Genomic DNA, 6,233 nt, shown 5'->3' with positions numbered 1-6,233 from the left:
AAACAAAGAAGGGAAGAAGTTTGAACTTTTTTTGCCTTCCATCATAGTGAGGAATGTGGGAGTCACTGTGGTGGATGTTCATGTTAAAAATGTATTTGGTGTCTTGCTCTTTATTGGTTTGACTGGCAATCTGAATTTCACAGTACCTTAATTGGAACATGAGACATTAAACAAACCTTGAACCTTGAGCCTTAAGTCTTAACTTTGAAATCCTGTGCCCATGTTAACTAAATGCGCAGTCTCAACCCGAAAAGTTACCCATTCCTTCTCTCCAGAGTTGCTGCCTGTCCCTGCTGAGTTGCTCCAACTTTTTGTGCCTATCTTCGGTTTAAAAACCAGCATCTGCAGTTCCCTCTTGCACAACTCATATTGAGAGTTCGTCACAATCCAGTTCTCTCTGTGGGGATTTCCCCACAGTTTGTTAAAATAAGTTAAAATTAAAAAGCACAAGATAAATAAATTGTTCTTTGATTCTCTTCCACAACACCATTCAAGGATTAATCCAGCCACATTGCTTGCTGGACAATTTACAATAGGTGCAGGAGGAGGCCATTCGGCCCTTCGAGCCAGCACCGCCATTCAATGTGATCATGGCTGATCATTCTCAATCGGTACCCCGTTCCTGCCTTCTCCCCATACCCCCTGACTCCGCTATCCTTAAGAGCCCCCTGACTCCGCTATCCTTAAAATTGGTCACCTTCAGCTGAGAAGGCAGAGGAAGTGTTTGTCTGATGTTGGGGACAGGTTGGCCTTCTGTGAAAAGTTATGGAGAATCCAAATATAGAACATCTGTAGAATTCCTCTGCTGTCATTCCAACATAAACTGCACAATCTTCTTGCGGATTTGTGAGAAATGTATGGAGAGGCACGGTGGTGCAGCAGTAGAGTTGCTGCCTTACAGCACCAGATACCCGGGTTCCATCCTGATTATGGGTGCTGTCTGTACGAAATTTGTACATTCTCCCCGTGACCAAGTGGCTTTGTAAATTGTAAATTGTCCCCAGTGCGTAGGATAGTGCATGTGTGAACAGGTGATTGCTGGTTGGAGCAAACTCAGTGGGCCTAAGGGCCTCTTTCCATGCTGTATCTCTAAACTTTAAAAGAGATATTTTTGTATCTGTTTTCTTCATTTCCAATATCATCAGACACTCAGCTCACTGGGCTGAACTATGGGCTACAAAGCAAGACCTTCATTGACTGCAGCTAGAAGACTATCAGCTCTGTTTAAGAGACCGTGAAGTCTGCCAGAAATCTGGTTCTCCACAGAAGAAACTGCCCATGACAGAGTATTTCCAATGGGCACATCCTAAAGGGAGTGTGCTCAATCAACCATGGAGCAATAGTCAGCCAGGACCTTGCGCAATAGGCAACTGCAAACACTTTTTCACAAAATGTACAATTCACAGCCTGTATTATCTTTTTATATAAAAGAGGATGAACAAGGTCTGACTAGAAATGCATTGGTCGGAAACAAGCTGCCAGGAATTATTCATATGTATGAATTATGAATAGACAGACAGATATTCTACAGAATATTTTACTCAATTTCGTACAAAAGGACAAGCTGTAATCTATCTGGTTGATTTAACTCAACACAAGTGATAAATGAAACACAGGACCTTCTGATTTGTACAGTTTACCTACTCACTAACGTAGCCCTCTTGTGGAGCTAGATCTACACATGCGTGACTTGATTCTGAACTAGTCATAACCATAGTTTGCAAATTACATTTTTCTTCGCTACAACTGTTGCATTGTTCCATAATATTGACAGTCATTGTCCTGATTAACAGTACATTAAGAGAGTGAACTGGAATAGACAAGAGATTCAAGAGATTCAAGATAGCTTTATTTGTCATCCAATATTGGACGAAATTCAGTCACCCACAGTCCAACAATAAAAGCATTAAATAAGCATTAAAATTACACAACCCCAAAAAAACAGCCCAACAATAAAAGCATTAAATATGCATTCAAATTACAAATCAAGATGACAAGATGAACAGTAGACAAGATGTTTGTGTCTTTACAGAGGAAACAAGTACAGAAATACTCCAACAACGTGACAGGAAATCACTTGCTTTCTCAAAATAAAGGAATTTTACAACATTGCCAATTCAGCTCCTAAAATGAAAGAATAGATGGAATGTTTCTATTTATATATATTTAAACTGAAGACATTGTAAGCACTAATTATTTTTCAGCAGCAATAAACTGATGTTGAAAATAGTTCGAATAGAAAGTTTAAATAATATAGTATGCAAGGAAGCCGAGTGGAAGAGAACAAGGTACAAGTGTTGAGAGGAACATACAAATGTAGCTGAGAAACTTGACATACATAAAGGAAATTAAAAGTTTTATTTCCTCTGGTTTACACTATTGTCTTGCTGGATTATGCATTATAACTTGAAGATGCTAGAGGGTATCTATGATTGTATTATTTCCCTCTGCAACAAGTCATCCAAGGAAACTGATAAGGAAAAGATGAGTAGGTAAGGTCCAAGCCACTAAAGTTCTGACACGGGATGTTATTTCAATCATCTACACTCTGCTTAAGTGATCACAAATGAGATGGGCAGAGCATATCACCTAAATGTCACATGCACTACCATCGAAGAATATATTAGATGTTGAACTAAAGGAATAAAGACCAGAAGAAAAGTCACCATTGAGATGACAATTATGATTGCCAGAAAAATATTCGTGCGCCATTAAATTGGTAACTAAATCCAGTCTGTTACAAAATCAAACATTGCCCAGTCTGACGAAGGGTCCTGACCTGGAACGTCACCTATCCATGTTCTTCAGAGATGTTGCCTGACCCGCTGAGTTACTCCAGCACTCTGTGAAACGTCACCTATCCATGTTCTCCAGTGATGCTGCCTGACCCGCTGAGTTACTCCAGCACTCTGTGAAACATCACCTATCCATGTTCTCCACAGATGCTGCCTGACCCACTGAGTTACTCCAGCACCATGTGAAACATCACCTATCCATGTTCTCCACAGATGCTGCCTGACCCGCTGAGTTACTCCAGCACTCTGTGAATCGTCACCTATCCATGTTCTCCAGAGATGCTGCCTGACCCGTTGAGTTACTCCAGCACTCTGTATCCTTCTGTAGCAATTTCTACCCAAAAAGCTAAAGCAATAATACACTAGGTTTTGTTGGCAACTTTGAACATGGCTTAATATGGTAATCCATTGAATGTGAACTTTTGTCTTTACAGGACTTACTGTATTATTACCAATAGAGGGGGTGCAATTATTTACTGGTAGATTTTGTTTTTGAAAGCTGAAAAAATGGAAATTGGTGGAAGGGCTCAGCAGATCAGGTCACATCTGTAGAAAGGAAACAAGGTAAATAATTTAAGTTGAAGGCCTTTTGTCAGAAGTTGGAAGAATGGAAAAATAAGTTTTAAGCAGCAGAGGTGGGAGATGGACACCTCTAATAATGTGCGATCAGACATATCATACGGACAAGCTGTTGAAGGTGTATGTTTGATAGGTTAAGGTGCACAGCCACAAAGAGAAAACATAAGTCATAAAATGCAGAACTGGAGGAATTGTCCAGCAGATTAGCTGAGCAATTTTGCAATAGCCAGCAGAACTGGCCAAGAGTTGGCTTTTCCTCCAGCTTTCCAGCTGTCACACCTTGTCAGAGAGTTGTATCTTTCCCCGTCCTAGTGTTGGTCTCAGGTGGATAGGTTTGTCTGACCTGTGGTCTCTCACAGGACAGTAATGTCATGTCAACGCCTGACTTCCAGAACGAAGAAGTGCAGCACAGCAGAAGTGCTCACAGCAGACCCCTTGGGCAACAGTGACCATACATGGTGGAATTCTGCATTAGCATAAAGAGTGACACGTTTAATTCAGAGACTAGGGTCCTGAACTTGAATAAAGATTTTGAAGGTATGAGACGGGAATTGGCTAGGATAGACTGGCAAATTATACTTAAAGGGTTGACAGTGAAGATGCAATGGCAAAGTTTTAAGGAGCGCATGGATGAACTCCAGAAAATGTTTGGTCAAAAAATAAAACTGGGAAGGCGACTCAACCGTGGCTGATGAGGGAAGTCAAGGATCGTGTTAAATCCAAGGAAGAGGCATATAAATTGGCCAGAAGAAGCAGCAAACCAGAGGACTGGGAGACATTTAGAACTCAACAGAGGAGGACAAGCGGTTCATTAAGAGGGGGAAAAAAAGCATGAAAGCTTGCGGGGAATATAAAAACTGACTGTAAAAGTTTCTTTAGGTATGTAAAAAGAAAAAGATTAGTGAAGACAAATGTAGGTCCCTTACGTCAGAGACAGGTGAATTTATAATGGGAAACAAGGAAATGGCAGAACAGTTAAACAAGTACTTAGGTTCTGTTTTCACTAAGGAAGACACAAACAATCTCGCGGAAATACTAAGGGACCGAGGATCCAGTGAGAGGGAGGAACTGAAGGGGAATCCACATTGGTCAGGAAATGCTGTTTGGTAAACTGTTGGGACTGAAGGCAGATAAATCTCCAGGGCCTGATGGTCTGCATCCCAGAGTACTCAAGGAGGTGGCCCTAGAAATCGTGGATGCATTGGTAATCGTTTTCCAAAGTTCTCTCGACTCTGGATCAGTTCCTGTGGAATGGAGGGTAGCCAATGTAACTCCACTTTTTAAGAAAGGAGGGAGAGAGAAAACAGGGTATTATAGATCAGCTAGCCTTATATTGGTAGTGGGGAAGATGCTGGAGTCGATTATTAAAGGTGTTATAGCAGCGCATTTGGTAAGTAGTGACACATCGGTCAAATTCAGCATAAATTTATGAAGGGGAAATCGTGCTTGACTAATCTTATGGACTTTTTTGAGGATGTAAAAGTAGAATGGATAAGGAAGAGCCAGTAGATGTGGTGTACCTGGACTTTCAAAAGGCCTTTGACAAGGTCCCACACAAGAGATTAGTGTGCAAAATTAGAGCACATGGTATTGAGGGTAGCATATTGACATGGATAGAGAACTGGTTGGCAGACAGGAAGCAAAGAAGGGTGATTGAAGGGTGGTGCTGGCTCGAAGGGCCATATGGCCTACTCCTGCACCTATTGTCTATTGTCAAAGAATAGGAATTAACGGGTCCTTTTCAGAATGGTAGGCAGTGACTAGTGGGGTGCTGGGACCCCAGTTGTTTACAATATATATTAATGATTTAGACGAGGGAGTTGGATTCACAAAATGCTGGAGTACTAAACGAGGGAATTAAATGTAACATATCTAAATTTGCAGATGACACAAAGTTGGGTGCCAGTGTGAGCTGCGAGGAGGATGCTATGAGGCTGTAGGGTGACTTGGATAGATTGGCTGTGTGGGCAGAGGCAGAGGCATGGCAGATGCAGTATAACGTAGATAAATGTTAGGTTATCCACTTTGGTGGCAAGAACAGGAAGGCAGATTATTATCTGAATGGTGTCAGATTAGGAGAAGGGGAGGTACGAGACCTGGGTGTGCTCATACATCGGTCACTGAAAGTAAGCATGCAGGTACAGCAGGCAGTGAAGAAAGCTGATGGCACGTTGGCCTTCATTGCGAGAGGATTTGAGCTTAGGAGCAAGGAGGTCCTACTGCAGTTGCACAGGGCCCTGGTAAGACCGCACCTGGAGTATTGTGTGCAATTTTGGTCTCCTAATTTGAGGAAGGCCATTATTGCTATTGAGGAAGTGCGGGGTAGGCTCACCAGGTTAATTCCCGGTATGGCGGGACTGACATTTGATGAAAGAATGGATCGACTGGGCTTGTAATTGCTGGGGATCTTATAGAAACATATAAAATTCTTAGAGGATTGGACAGGCTAGATGCGGGTAAAAATGTTCCCAATGTTGGGGGAGCCCAGAACCAGGGGTCACAGTTTAAGAATAAAGGGTAGGCCATTTAGGACTGAGATGAGGAAAAACTTTTTCACCCAGTTGTTAATCTGTGGAATTCTCTGCCACAGAAGGCAGTGGAGGCCAATTCACTGGAGGTTTTCAAGAGAGAGTTAGATTTAGCTCTTGGGGCTAAACGAATCAAAGATATGGGGAGAAAGCAGGAAAGGGGTATTGATTTTAGATGATCAGCCATGATCATATTGAGTGATAGCTTGAAGGGCCGAATGGCCTACTACTGCACCTATTTTCCATGTTTCTATGTGTCACTTACCTGTGGCTGCTTTTTTTTTCCAATCACAGTGCTGCCATGAGCTAATGACAAGCTCACCAAGTCACA

The sequence above is a fragment of the Rhinoraja longicauda genome, chromosome 20, assembly GCF_053455715.1.
Source record: "Rhinoraja longicauda isolate Sanriku21f chromosome 20, sRhiLon1.1, whole genome shotgun sequence".
NCBI lineage: Eukaryota > Metazoa > Chordata > Chondrichthyes > Rajiformes > Arhynchobatidae > Rhinoraja > Rhinoraja longicauda.
The sequence above is the reverse complement of the archived record's forward strand: the minus strand, read 5'-3'. Positions refer to the sequence as shown.